This window comes from Morone saxatilis, unplaced genomic scaffold (assembly GCF_004916995.1).
Source record: "Morone saxatilis isolate NCDOM2014 unplaced genomic scaffold, NCSU_SB_2.0 Contig5, whole genome shotgun sequence".
NCBI classification, from domain to species: Eukaryota; Metazoa; Chordata; class Actinopteri; family Moronidae; genus Morone; species Morone saxatilis.
This window is the reverse complement of record NW_023340095.1, coordinates 12,686,130-12,701,614: the sequence shown is the minus strand read 5'-3', so window position 1 is coordinate 12,701,614 and position 15,485 is coordinate 12,686,130. Positions and strand designations below refer to the sequence as shown.

General features: G+C 39.6%; 1 protein-coding gene across 6 annotated transcripts in view; it reads left to right on the top strand.

Annotated features, from left to right (window-relative positions):
* Positions 1-15,485, top strand: part of LOC118338690 (bromodomain adjacent to zinc finger domain protein 2B-like) — a 52,120-nt gene that overhangs the window by 12,097 nt on the left and 24,538 nt on the right. The gene's annotated exons all lie outside the window — the stretch shown is intronic.

The window sequence follows — 15,485 nt, the reverse complement described above, 5'->3', positions numbered from 1 at the left end:
ACACACACACACACACAAACTGACCATTCCCCTTCTGCCTCCCTTGGCCCGCGTGGTCTCAACAGGGTTCAGTCCTCTAGCCAGACGTTTGATTCACCCACATTGCCAAACAGCCTCTGCTCTCCTTGTCCCTATGAAGGGCTTCAGCGTGGGGCGAGGCTGCTCTTTTACAGACCCTTGTGCCATGAATCACTGCTCGCACCCAGGGAGCCTCAGTCCACTCGGGGGCTGCCTGCCTGGACGATAATGTGCGTGGTCATGAGGGGGCCATTTTGAATGGAGGGGCAGACAAAACAGGAGCTAAAGAACCCAAGCTGTGAGCTTTCCCAGAGAGGGCAACAATGGGAGCGATCTCTCTCTCTCTGTGTGTGTATGTATGTGTGGTAATGTGTTTGTTGTAGTAAAGGGAAGATGTTGGACACACAGTGCTGAGTTTTGGGTGTCATAATGTAACATGATTGCATGCCAGTAATTTATGAAACATTAGGAGTAGACCTTTAAACCCCATACATCACAAACCTTTTAGCCTCACACAAACGGGATTGCAATTTGAGCTCCTTGGAGCCCTAATGCCTATTTCACTGTTAGGTTTGAAAACAAGAGATGACCAAGCCTGCTTTGCCCTCACTTAAACTTGTACTAAACAACCAATCACATCATGTTCAGTCAAAGTAAATATTTTACGAAGATGTCATTTGTTATTGCAGGGCCATTCATCCAATAAAAAAATGTAAGCAAGTGAAAGAAACATATGATTTTTGCCTAAAATAAAGCGTGGTGATGTTGATCTGTACTTGGCCCCTCAACATAAGATTGTAATAATGAATCCGTCACATGCTTTATTGGGTTTAAAGGTTAAAACCTGCTTGTTTAGTATACAATTACATTTTGCATTTCATGTTTGTTGCTTGTTCCATGCTGGTTTTACTGTTGTTTTTACTGAATATATAGATAAATCCTCACTTAATTTGTTAATATGACTTATTAGTAATTTATATTAGTAGAATTAGTATTAGCAAGCTGTTATTAATTTCTGCACTTCAATCATGTAAGTGTTGTGGGGTGGTTCCTCTTTTATGGAGATAATTAAGCAGGCCACACACAGACACATACACACGAACACACTTTCTCTCCACTCTCACCCGACGCCAGCTGTTGCCCTATGAGAGCCTTTAGGTTTATTGGGTCTATCTGCTGGGTTTATGGCCAAACCACATCTCTTCAACTGTCTTTATCCCTTGGTCTCAGTCTCTACCATGGCCTCTTGTCTCTTGACATGCTCCAAAGCTTCCTGCCCCCTAACCCCCTTTTCCAGATCTTCTTTCCTCCTCCCCTACTTCAAACACCCACACACCAAACACATAGTTCACTATGGACCTGGTTTTCTGAATATGATGTGGCAGCCTGTGGCTGGGAATAGTTTGTCCCTGCTGGGCCTGTGGATCTCAGGGCCTGTCGTCCAGGCCAGGTTGTAGCCTGGATACAGCTGCAGTCCAGAGGAGCCATTAGCAGTGCCAGGAGGCCCAGAGCTCCCAGTGAGGGCTCATTACTGTATTTGTGCAGTCACACTTCTCCTATGAAACACAGCAGTGTGCCTGGTGAAACTAGCCAGGACATTGAGCCTCGGGGAAACCATTACAGCTCCATTTCGAGTTCTGAGAGAGTGAGAGGAAGAGACAGAGAGAGAGAGAGAGAGCAAGGTTTCATCGAAAGAGGAGAATGAATACTAAGAATTATATTAATCATTAAACACCTCCAGCTTTCCCTGTACTTAACTGTGAGAGTGTGAGTATCAGTGTTTATTGGATTTTATTTGCTCTTTGTTCAGTGTGTGTATGTGTGTATGTGTGCATGTGTTTGTGTGTTTGTGTGCTCTCTGAGGCCCAGTTCAGCTGTCTGGTCTGGCGTGCAGATGGCCAAGTTGGGGCCTGCTGAATGAGATACCTTTTTTCTTTTTTCTGTCTGTTTATCTGTCCTTGTTTCTTTTCCTTTCCTTTCCTTTCCTTTTCCTTTCCTTTCCTCTTCGCTCCTCTCCAGCTTTTTCTGCTGGGTTTCATTTACCAGTTACATCCCTGGCTGCCTCCTCTCTTTCATCACTGCATCTGCTGAGGGCCATCTTGGGCAGAGGAGAGTTTTCCACTGCTCTATTTTCTGTCTCCCTCCTTCTTTATGCGCCTCTCAGGGCTCAGTGCGGCAGCTATACGCGGTGGCTTTGGAATGAAATGTCTCTTAACCGAGCCATGTGCCCTGGAGCTACGGTAATTGCAGGTGAAATTCAGCTTCCTCTTTAAAATGCCATCTCTCATTTCCAGTTACCGGCCCCCTCCGTATCTCTCTCTCTCTTTCTCTGCCTCCCTCCCCTCCTGCCTCTCTCTCTCTCTCTCTCCCTCTGGCTGTCTTTCAGAGGCGTGTGAATCCCTCAGCCCCTGTCGCGTCTCTCTGCCCCAACAGACACTCCCACAATGCACAGCGCTGATGGTTGCACAGTGATATCAGCCATGCAGAGGAGAGGGAGGGCGACTGCCTAGACACATACACACTCAATATGTGTGTGTGTGTGTGTGTGTTTGTATGTATGAGAAAGAGAAAGTGCAAAGATAGTAACCGAAAGTGTGTGTCTGTTTGTGAGTGGGAGACAATGAGCATATAGGTCTGTGTGTATACAAGAGGAAAAGAAATGTGCTGTTGTGTGTTGGAGAGTGTGTGTGTGTGTGTGTACAGCGTCAGCAAGGCGTGCGCCGTGTAGAGGTGACATCAAGGTGAACACGGCGTGTGGAATGCTCTGCCGGCTCGGGAGGCAGCAAATGGCTCTGTGGCAGATGGAGTCTTTGTCAGGGAAGAAAAATGGCAGCTCGGGAGCATCAACGGCATTTTCCCTATCAGCTTTGCTGGCGGGCGGTGACCTTCTGCCGCTCACAGCGATCCCCTAGCACATGATCAATTATCTCACTTCCATTGTTTACTCAGCTAGTGAAAAAGGATTTAAATGTCAATTTTTTAGGGAGAGATTGCATGTGTAATCATGAAACTGGTGTTTGTTGTTTCTGTTTAATGAGGAAGCATACACCCCTTTAAAACAGTATAAAATAAATCACTGTAGGATTTACAAAACCAATACATGGCAACTGTTAAGCTCCATTTATTTCACGTTGTTACAGAATTATTGTAATTGATTTGAGTTCTAAACAACATTGTTAATGGAAGAGATTCCTCAGGAGTATAGATATATCGCATGGCTTCAATTTGGCAAGTGGTTGTCATTAACATTGTTTGACTCAAAATAAATAATTTACTAAGGTGAAAATGTTTATGCAAATAATATTAATTTGGTAATGGCTCTTCTCATTACACAGATAACACAGGCACACAGAATATAACTGTGATATGCAGTCATTATTTGGCTGTAAACAAATCTAAGTCAAAATAAAGTATTGAATGAACCTTGGGGAAAATGAGGTAAAAGAATAAACAATGCAGAAGGCAAATGACATTGAGACCCCAGTTTTAATATGTATGCATTTCAACTTGATGGTTGATTTCATTAGCAAATCTCATTGTTATGCATTGACTGTCCTCCTGCAGTAAAATGAATATTGTATTCACGTAGCCTAAATATTCAGGAGGAAATGTTTGGATTTGAGTGGCATCCTTCAGAAAAAGTGAAGTGTTGTTTTCCTACCCGGATTCTTATTATTCATTATATTGATATTTATACAACACATCAATCTTCATTCATTCCAAACATTGTGTTATTTTTTTAGAATAGTTTTATTTTCTGACAATCAAAATATTGTATACATTTTTGATTAAATCTGTATTAATTCACATTAATCTTTAATTAACATTAAATATAAATAGCATGTTATCCATACACATTATAAAGGTTTGCTGGTCAGCTTCCTGTAGTCATTAGCCACTCACTGCTTTGCTCTTCGCTTCATGCAAACACTTAATAGCATGTTCCACATTCCAGTAAAATTAGATTTTTATGTGTTTGCTAAATTTGAGACTGAACAAATGGAGCTACCCATACAAGCAAGTTGTTTTTCCGTCTGTAAAGAGGATGATATTAAACTGCCATGCCATGCACCTTCCCTCCCCTTCAGGCCTGGCTGCGCACAGCTTTCAGAGGGCAGTGCTTGTTGAGTTTTACAAACAGCAACTGTGTGAAGATTTTCCATTAGTAAGTCTGTGTGTGAGCAAGGAGGTCTGTTTCACACTGTCCTCATACAGATGCGCTGTAATGACAGTATTACCAAGGGACACATTCTGCTCCTCATTGGGCTTACAGGTGGTAACTAACTTAAAGCATGCATGTGTGTGCATATGAACATTAGGTTGGCCTATGCCAGACTGACCTCGTACTGTCCTGAAGGCAGGGCTGTAGACAATTTAGAAACAAAAAGGCCGCAGGCGGATAAATTCGATAGCGTTTGGTTAGCCCTCAGGTTATAATAATATAAAATGTTTCAGCGAGATATGGCAAACTGATGACTATTGATTCTCGATTGGGGTTAAAGTAAAGCACATCCATAGAGCTGTTGTGTTGTAATTTCTGATGTTATTTCTGATGATTTGCAATGTGGCTAGTGCTACACTTAACAGACATCGCCTCACTCTGTGCTACCTTTTGTGTAACAGATGGTCATGGCATCCCGTTGTTTGGCTTTAGAAGGTAGGTGGGCATATCTGGATTCCTGTTATCTGTCAGGAATCTTTGTGCTGTTCCTTTATCAGCTGTTTGAGTGTGTGGAGTGCCACAGGGGTTCATTCTTTAATGTATTTATTTTGTTTTTGAACAGCTATCTTATCAATGAAATGCTGCCAATGCACATCTTAATCTCTTCTTTAATTCCAATGACTCTGTTGGGTTTCGCCCCTGGAACTAAAACTCCCCTTTTGTACATTCATGTGTGTGTTTTTCCATCACATCAGAAACAGTGAAGTGAAATGGACTGAAAACTGATTAAAAAGCAGCAGCTTCATCTGAGACATAGTTTTTGCATGAAACAAAATACACTGTTGTGTTATTGCTGGCTGGACAGTATAACCAAAGTTAGCAACAAAAAAAAACATATGCCAACAACTTAAACATTGCTTCCTTTTCAAAACTAAATATTTAGAAATAATTGTATATGCACTACAAACTGACATAAAATACTATATTTAAGTATTCAAAGAGATAGAAACTGTGGCCTACAAATTACAACTGGACTTAGGGTCTGTGGTCAAAGTACACTAAAATGTCTCAGTTACAAAGAGACGTTTATATATCATCTAATTGTATTGCACTTAAGAGAAAGGCTAAAGAACTTGTAAGGGACTTCTGTGTCTGTGCTGTGGCTACATTTGAAGGGCACTGCTACCTGCATTTACCTTGTAATGTGCTGCTTTTGCATGTTGTCAGTGTCACCACTGATTTAAAGCTAACTCACTCAGCAGTTTGGATGAAAACTATTCCTACATGCATAGTATCACAAAATGTGGCCTTTTTTAATTTTAATGTTATGAAGCGGAATCAGCAGTAGTCTCAAACAAAAGCATGTTCAGTGCTCATCCTTTTGTATTCCAGATTTTAGAAATGAAGCATTGGTAGCCCGACCTGAGTGGTCTCTGCTAGAATACTATGTCACCTGTATTAAAATGTCCACTTCTTATCATGGTTACTTTAAGAGTTGAGAGGTGTCTTGCACCATATAGTCTTTGTTAGCACTACATGATACTGTAGAGTACACAGTGTCTGAAGTAGTGCTAGTGGTTGATGGAAATATTCATTTAGCAGCAGAGAAGCAGCTCTTTTTGTGAAGATGCCTCAGAGGCAGACAGGAAATTAGTTATTTTCCCCTCACATTCATCAAAATAAAAATAGTCTGATGAGTATCCCAAGTGACTCTCCCACATCCATTGAAGCCACAGCTGCATGCACCGTGCGCTTAGTATTAACTCTCAAATGAATTTCAGGTGTTTTTGAGCACTATCAAAATAAGACTTTTTTTTTTCGTCTTTCTCATCTCAGAGCACATTGTCCTGCGTTTTATCCCAGAAGAGTTAGCATATTTTAAAATAATGAAATGCCCTATTTAATTTTATAACCTTCACCTATTACTTTTCTAAAATTATAAAGGGAAACACAGTTATTTCTGCTGCCTAGAACAAAGAACTCTGGATGGCAAAAGTGTTAGATATTTGCCTTTGACACTTCAGTGTCTGATAACCTTTGATTTAATGACTAACAGCAGCTGAATGTCAACAGTGTGCCAAATTGTTCAGTCTGGGGCTCTTGTGCAGCCTTTCCACAGATAACTGTGTTTTATTTCGAAGGTGACATGCAGAATTGCCCGAGCATTATGGAATAAAGTGTGAAAATGGATGAATATTATTTTAATGTACATCACACTCATACTTAATCTAAATTATACAGCAATGCAAACAATCATTCATTGGGCTCAACTCTCATTTCATCATTCATATGATTAGTTGAACTATTACCATTGTAAACTGGATTACATAATACATGACAGTGTCTTTCTTTGAATGTTCTGTTTGTGGCCTGTCAGGTTTAAGGTTGCTATAACAGGAAATGTAGCAGTAGGCTTTATCATAGGGAAGCACTGTTAAGTTTCATTTCACTGTCACACATTTACACACATTTAGGGGAAAAATTAACCTGAAAATCACTTTTGAATGAGCTAACTTAAACTTTTACCTTTTTTTCATTAGTCTTAGTAACTGAGTGGTTCAACAGTTAAATTGCCAGATTTGGGATACTGTAAATGTTCTACAGTAAGCAAAACACAAAGCTCAGTGGAGAAATTCAAGTTACACGCTCTTTCATCTCTCTAATATGAGCAGTTTAAAACTTAAAATTGCTAATATTGTTTTTATTGTGGTTCAAATCTCCTTTGAGGAAAACCTGAGTCTGCTATAATAAAAAAATATGTGTGCATGCATATCAGTTTTGGCTTCACACACGTGTTGTCAGTTGTACAGTGAAATTAGGTCAATTAATATGGATTGTGCAAAAATGTTTTTCACAATGTTGTTTTAGAAAAGATTCGAATGATCTTCAGCATTCAGTGTTTTTTGCACAAGCTTGCATTTTTTGTGTTTAGATATACTCATTTTGTTACCGTACCAAATAGTGCCTCCTAAATCCCTCTCCCTGCCCACTTTTGAGGTTGAGAAACTCCATTATGAACTGTGGAATCAGGAAAGTATCTTTGAGCTCTCTTGAAAACCGCACTGTTTACATATCAAGAAAAAACACCATTAAAAATGATTTTTAAAATCTGCACACTGATGTCTCCTTTGTCCATTATATTGGCTCCAAAGTGAATTCTTTGTAGCATCTCAAATCATTCCCTTTTTCCTACCTAATGTGCCGAATTTAATTTCCAAACATAACAAATGGAGAGTTGAAAGGACCGTGCAGCTGTGGTGTGGACAACTTTGTTTCATTGTGCACATTGAGGAGGTAATTATTACTTTTTCACACTGAATGGCTTCCAAATGGCTGCCTGGAAAACCTGTCAGCCGGTGACACCATGTCTACAGGTGTAACCTCAAGTACACCCTTTTAAATTTGTTCAGTTAATGTTCCTTTTATTTCTACAGGCTGTAGAATTTGTATTAAAGTATTGCCTTTATTATGCATTTTCACTGCCGCATACACTGCTCATGATATTATGAGGGTTTGATTGACAATATAAAGTTGAATATTAGCCTTGTGGGCGGTGTGCTGCAAAAGAAATTAGTATGTTGAGACCTTTTTCTTTTTTACTAAGCCCTAAGCTGGCCGACGAGTGTGTGGTGCTAACATACTGAAGGAAAAGTTGGGCAACTGATGGTTCAGCAATTGAATAACTTGTGCGACTAAGGACAACAGCAGAGTGTTGCTGTATCTTTAGTTTCAGACTTCACTGCAGACTCTGAAGTATGTGTCAAAGCTGGAAGGTCTTATGCTTCTGTCGGTGTATCATGTTAATCCATGCTGTCTTAATCACGCTTGTTCCTTCCTGTCTGGAGTTTTGAGGGCCAGTCTTGTTTCTTTGTGTTCCAAAAATTTGTTATGGGAGTATAAATCCCATGGTTCTCCACATCAAAGCAACTGGTGTAGAGATGTGATGTGTCAGTCCTCATGCATCTCCATTAGAAGCCTGATGCAAGAGTCCAGCTATTGAAAATGTTGTTCTTCTTTTTGGCAGCCTCACATTATTTAGCTGTAACGGTGCGGTGCCAAATTCCTGATTATCTCACTTTTTCTATAAATTTGACCTTCATTAAGGACATTCAGTGTGTGCACAGGTGTGTGTTTGAATGTAACCAGCATCGTCTGCTTCAATAAAGCAGTGGACATATGGACACTGTGTGACTAATGCTTTGAAAGGGACACTCGGGATCTGTTTTATTGCTTCATTTGGCACACTGCAGTCCCACTTCCCATTACGGTTGCCATGTGATTTATGTTGTACTCTTTGGAGAGTGAGAGAGAGGCGCTGGGAATGAAAAAGCTGTGATAGCGATGTTTACCTTGATCCTGGTTGCCTTTTATTTCATCTTGGTCATGGACAGTGGGGAGAAAAGCCCTGTTAGGCCCCGTGTTTTCCTGTACATAAATGCTCTTTCTTTGATCATTTAAAGCACGAGGGTGTTATTGACGTTGCGGTGTCGAGCATTAAAGATTGACCAAACCTTTTACTTTTTATCCTGATTGTCTCTGACATGATACATGGGCAAAATCACACCATCAGACATCACACCATCTTTCATGTCAAGTCATCTGGCAGATAGTTGATTGATAACACACTTTGGGCTGATTTTTATCATCATGTAGTTCTGTAGCATAATCCACTAAATGGCCTCCTCACAGATTTTTGTCTAACAAGCAAATAAGCAATACTCATAATGCCACAAGGGTCTTCTTTTACATTCCAATCTAAAATAGTAGGAGGTGTTATGTGTATGCGGTCTGTGTTTTTTAGCAGTGCAGCATGACAAATAACCTTTGCACCAGCATCTTACACTCATGTTTAATTTGTAGCTATGCTTCCTGTCAGATGATTGCACCTGATTTATATGCAAGCTGTTTTTTTTCTGTTTGCATGCAAATGCACATCTTTCAATAATATTCAACTGAAGTATTCAACTGCTGAAACATTTTAAGTCTCAGTCCAACTGCATTACCACCTTGCTTTCTGTGAATAATTGAAGTTGCAATGCAAACTTTTTTTATTTTTTTTATTTTATTGAAATTGACATTTTTATCATACACATTGAAAGTATTTTAACAAGTTAAAGTGTGGAGTCTGAACTAAGTAAACACGCATTACTATGTAGTCTTTCTTATCAGTGGCATGGAAATATTTTAGAAATGGCTTTAAGGATTTCAAAGGTTTTAAGGACGCTCCTGTTGACAGTGATTAATGTAAGAATAAGTGGCAAAGAAAACTATTATATATATTTTGCCTGCTCGTGTTTTAGTATTTCAGTCAAATCCTGAATGTACAGATTGTTCCCACCAAAAGGCAGCTCATGGACATCATCTTTTGGGGGGCAAAAATTCACAACTCACAAATTTTGTATACCCATTTTATGCCCCAGTGAGCAAAATCCTCACTTCCTTTTCACTCTCCTTATCAGAAACAAATACTCATTATAATGATGCTTTCAGCAAATGATGGTGAAAAAATGCAGGAGTAAACAAGGAGGGTGTAGTGGGAAGTTGTGTGATGATAATAATTTGGTGTATGTGATTATCTTTAACAAGAGTTGGTTTGACTTTCCACCTCCTCCCTTTAGAAAACAGTAAAACACTGCAAATACTAGGGACTGGCTGCATGTGAGGCTATGAACAGGTAGCTCTAATTTTTACAGTTAAGGTTTCATTTATATTAAGTGCAGCATTTGTATTGGAGAATATACTGCACTTTAACAATGTAAATGTCATCCAGGGGATGGCTTTCTCCCTGTACCACCTGCTTCTTCTATGCCAACAACAACAGATTAATAGTAGCTGATTGGGAGATGCATGAAATTACTTGTCCTTTTCTCTCTCTCTTTCTCTCCCCCCTCTCTTCCTTCTTCTCTGTATGTGTCTAATTAAAAACTGCAGGCTGAGCTACACAATTTATGGCTAATGCTTGCTGTTGATGGGGCAGCAGTAGGCAGGAGCTGTAAGAACGTGTTCATGATGGATGTCAGTCTGTGAAGAACATGTGGGACTCCTGTTTCCAGGCGCCACGTCCCACCCCCAGATCACTCCTCATGAAAATGATCCACATGCAAACTGCAAACTGTGCTAACACTGCTGTGAAGGACAAATGCATTTCTTGGAACATTTGTCATACTGAGGCCTCACATCATCCATCAGAGTACATTTGCCTCGTTAACTATGAAACTTTCCACCGTATTCGTGGTAGCATTCAATACTTGTTTGAAGCAGTCGATACAAACACAAATTCATTTTTTTGGCGTGATGGTTTCCCTAAAAGATGGATGTGCCCTTAAAAAAAGATAACCGAATGCCTACGCGTTGAGTTCTGGTAATTCTCAAGAGCAAAAATGGATTATTATCCCGGTGGCATGAGCACAGGTGGATCTCTTTGCTGGGCATGTGTGCGTTCTTGCCTAGGAGGTCAAATATGTGATTACACTAATGCATAAGAGACTATGGCTGAGACAGGACATTTAGGGAATAGATGGTGTTTGACGGTGTTTAGTAACACGAGGGCAGGCATACATGAAGTGCAAGTGAGACTCCCACTATTTTGAGTTTCATAGAGCATCGCAGAAGCTCTCCAGTGTAACAAACACTGCTCTGCCATCTGCTAGCCAACAGTAATAGTCAGGGTTGTTGACCATTCGCTCCATAGACTCCTTGTTTACAGCCTACATCCAGCAGCTCTCATCCGAACTTTTACATCCTTGATGACAACCACCCTTGTCCACACTCATGAACACAACCTCTGGAAAACACATGGCTTTGTCTCCCAGCATGGTCATAAAAAAGGGGCCCTGAGTTGCTGCAGAGAGCAAACCTGAGATGAATGGTAAACAAGGCCTTAATGCAGAGTATTGATTGTATAGCAATGCTATGTTTTCCGTTTTAACCACTCTGCACAGCTCCTCTCTTATGCCAGCATGGTTAGTAGTGTACTTAAACACCATCAATTGAAAAGAGTGTTGTATTTATAGAAACCCTAGAAAAATAAGTCTAGTTTAGGTTTAGGTTGGGCAGTTTCTTTACCACTGTGAGAGGAACAGCATTGCAGAGGTTTATATACATTAGTTTTAATGAAGAACTGCTCAAATGTAACTTTATTCATTACATCCTGAAAACCTACTCTCTAGTGTCACCCTATTAAATAACCACTTCCATTTACCTAACCTTACCTTTAAGTGTGTTAGTTTCCATTTGAAAATACAACCATAGAAAAAAGAAAATGTTTTTATTAGGTTCATAAATCCCCCCCCCATACTGCACCATCATCAAACATACTGCAGTAGGCATTAGTTGGCCTTGAAAATGCCTCTGTGAGTAATACTATGTGTTACTGTAGTTTGGCCCTCGATGCAGGTCAGTCTGAAGTTTCCCTCCATAGCTGGTGCGATGGCTCAGACAGAACACTTCATCACTTTCCAGGTAGAGTAGGAGTCAGGGCCAGGAACAATAACTTGTCATCAGAAGACATGGGCAGAATGAAGAACTGATTGAAACTCATAGGAGCATGGTATATCAACTGAACTGTGGGTGTACCACTGAACTTGTTATGCACCTAGCTGCAGCGAACCCACACACTCCATTTTCTGTCAGTGTTTGACCGCAGAAGCCTGCCCCACAGCGAGCTCTCATCCCGTGCACACACAGAAAACCTTCGCAACTAACTGACTTAATTTCAGCCGGTCTTCTGGGTGACCTCAGAGAAAGAACGGCAAGTGGGGGACTGAATGGCCTTTTTTCATTTGCTTTACCGCTGTCAACCAGTGGGAAGGTTTCAGTCTGTCGGTTTTCTACTTTCCTTTCATTTCTTCCCATCCAGAAAATCACTGAGGCCAAACTGTGAGTGGCATTGCTTATTTTTACATCGTAGCAGAAGGAGTTAATTGTGTTTAGTGTGATGATGAACAGACTGGAAGACTGCAGCTGGTGTCAAAGCAACGATGTATGGAATCAATCAAGGAGATGTTAATGTCTAAGGAGGTGTATTTAATATAGTGATGTAATGCTAATTAGTAGGCCACCAGGAACACATAGCAATTATTGCCAGAACTTGATGTATTTATGTTTTTTTTTTTTTTATGCACTTACACTGTTTCATCACATATTGGTGGAGAAGAGATAGAGGACTTTGAGAGATGCAGCTCTCTATCTTAAAACAGTGTCAAGACACTGTTACACTACCTCTTTCTGTCTCTTGCATATACCTTCCCTTAGCTGAAAAGAACCTGTTTGCTGTCCGAATACTGCTGATCCATGCTGATGACTTTGTTACTGGATTATCATGGTTAGCATCAGCCATCTGTATTGTGCAAGAAGATAACATGGACACACCGTAGAGAAGAAATGCTTATCTGCACCCAAAACATAACAACACTATGACGGATAAAAAAAAAAATGCTGTTTTCATTATATGATAAAACCTATTGTATTTACTTCACTTGGAGTGAAATAGTTCTTTAATGTTTTTATTTTTCACTATTTACCTCTGCATTCAGTTTAATAAAACAGATTGGCATTTTGGGAAATATGCTCATTGTCTTTCTTGCTGAGTCGTGGATAAATATGAAGCTGCAGCCAGCAGCCAGTTAGCTTAGCATAAAGACTGGACACAGGGGGAAATAGCGAGCTTGGCTCTGTCCAAAGGTGACAAAATCAGTCACCCAGCACTTCTAAAAAATACAAACTGAAGTGTAAAAAAGGTACGCTGTTCTCGGCTGTGCGCATGCTTATAGGCAGATTGTGTTACCTTCTGTCAGAGCCATTGTCCTGTTGCCAGTCTTTATAATAAGTATGTCTGTGATAAGTCAGTTATTTGATTATTTGACCACACAATTAATCAAATGATTAATCGATTATAAAAACAGTTGTTAATCCCAGGCCTAATGAGTTAAGCTGACTGGCTGATGGCTGTAGCTTCATATTACCGTACAGACATGAGAGTGATATCAAACTGTCAGCATGAAAATAAGAATATTTCCCAAAATGTCAAACTATTTATTTGAGCTATTAAACCAGTGAACAACTCGCCTTAGGCTTACAGAATATGAGTTATTTGACATTAACAGCCAGTTGAGCAAGTAACAACAAAAAGAACAACAACAACAAAACAAAAAGACTGCTGGCTTTTTTTTTTTTTTTAAAGATCCAAATAGATAGCAGATAACAGTACAGCAATGAAGGAGGCAAAAAGAAAACTAATTGCATACTTAATTTAAATCAGTGGTTTTGTAAGGTTAGCTTTGAGGCTAGCTGTATGATTTCTGTTGAGCTGTTTTTGTATCCAAGGCAACACGTAGGCTTCGTTGGTTAGCTTTGTCTCTTCACAGCAGGAAGTTCCCGTGTTTGATCTGGGCTCATTCTGTTTGCATGTGTCTCCTGTTGGTGTTTCAGTTTCCCTTTATATTACAAAGCACATACCTGTCAAGGGGACTGGAATCTTTAAAAAATAGTCCGTTGGTTGCAGCGTGCCCTTACACCTGTGATGGACTGGCAATTTCCCTACCTTCTGCCCAAAGTACATACGGTAACTAAGCCACTAACTAGCCACCATTTGATCCACCTTATTTTATTATACAAGCCAGTTTGTACAGCCACAGGGTTTTAGAGAATGTGTAGTATTTATCTGTACATGAAAAACAGAAATGTGAATATGCTTTTAGTCAGTCATGTTTAAAGAGAAATTATCTTGAGAAATGTTGTTTAATGCAAACGTTTGAGATACCGGCATCATAATGCTTACAGGGTGTTTGTATTATTAGCTATATTTAAATGATTCATGCCATTTTGTGCTTCGTAAGTTCGTATGTTTTCGTGTTCAGAGATATTTTTTTTTATTCCGAGTTGACAAGCTGCATTATGCTTGTGGAGTTCATGTGAACATGATTTTGATTCAGTCAAAGTAATTTGTTCAGTAAACCATCTCCAGCACATTAGCATATATGTGCTTTCATAAGACCTGCATCCTGCTGCTTGAGATGTCTTTCACCTCACATGCTTACATTAGCTCAAGATGGTGTAGATGCATCCATCAAACTCATTTAAAATATTTATGTACGTTATAAAACACCCAGAGTACTGCCTCTGTGGTTTTATGTTTATTACCTATAAATTCAAGCTTCTTTGCTTGTTAAACCCATTTTAATTTCTAGTAATGAAGTCAGGATAGGCTTTGTAAATGCTGCAAAACAGTCTTTCTCTTCAGAGCAGTTAGGCGTTTTGCTCATACGTTTTTATTTGTTTACAATACTATATTTGACATTAAGTCAACTGTAAATCAGTTTCTAAAATGTTTAAAGAAAAGGTTACTTTAGACATCATTTCACAGGTCTAATATTAAAATAAAATCCCAGTTTAATTATGCAGGAGAAAAGAATTACCCAGTAAGAGATCATATCTGCAGCATATTGCTGTAAAATGAAGAAATAAATTAACACAATAATGTAGAGTGTGCGGAATTTATTAGTGACACATTTTACCTTTTAATCCTTGACAAAATCTTTGCCACCCCGTTGAATATTTAATGTCATTTGTACAGATTCATAATTGATATATAGATAGGTTTTTTGATTTTCATTAGCATACTGGACATTGTAGAATGACAGATGAAGCCTGATGTATCAAGGTCATAATGATACCACATGTTTTCTTTTTTTTTTTTTTTTAAATGCATTATAAATATGAAAGCACCTTTGTTCTTTGTTCTGCACAAACTCCCACTTGCGCTACTGCAGGAAAACAGTGGCCTTTCCACTGAAGCATGGCTGCAGCTTTCATGTCATTTACGTCTCATCAGTGCTGTTCCTGGTGAGCGATGATACTTGATATTCAGAGGGTAGCTTTGTCTCCTCAGATTAATCAGCTGCTCCTGTTTTCTTGTGCAGAGGAGAATCACCAGGGAGATCTGGGACTTGTTGGTGTAATGTACAATACTATAACAAAGGCAGGCTGTAAAACTGGAATCTGGAGCGTGTGTTAAAGTTAAAGAGGATTTAAGATGTGGGCTTTAGTGATCAGTGGGTTGTGAAGTGGCATAAATAATGGACAATCCAGGAAATGTGGTGCTGATGAAAGAGTACAGTAGGACTAGAATCTCTGCGGCACGATTTGGATGATGGGCAGAACAACAGTGGTCTGAGAATCATCAGAGAAAATGGTGGATGCGGCTGTATGGACTTAAATGTAAAGATTGTGGAAAGCTGAATGAAAATGTGTTCCTAAGAGGCTGAAGGTTGCATTTCATAAGAAAAATTGGCAGCAGTTTTACATT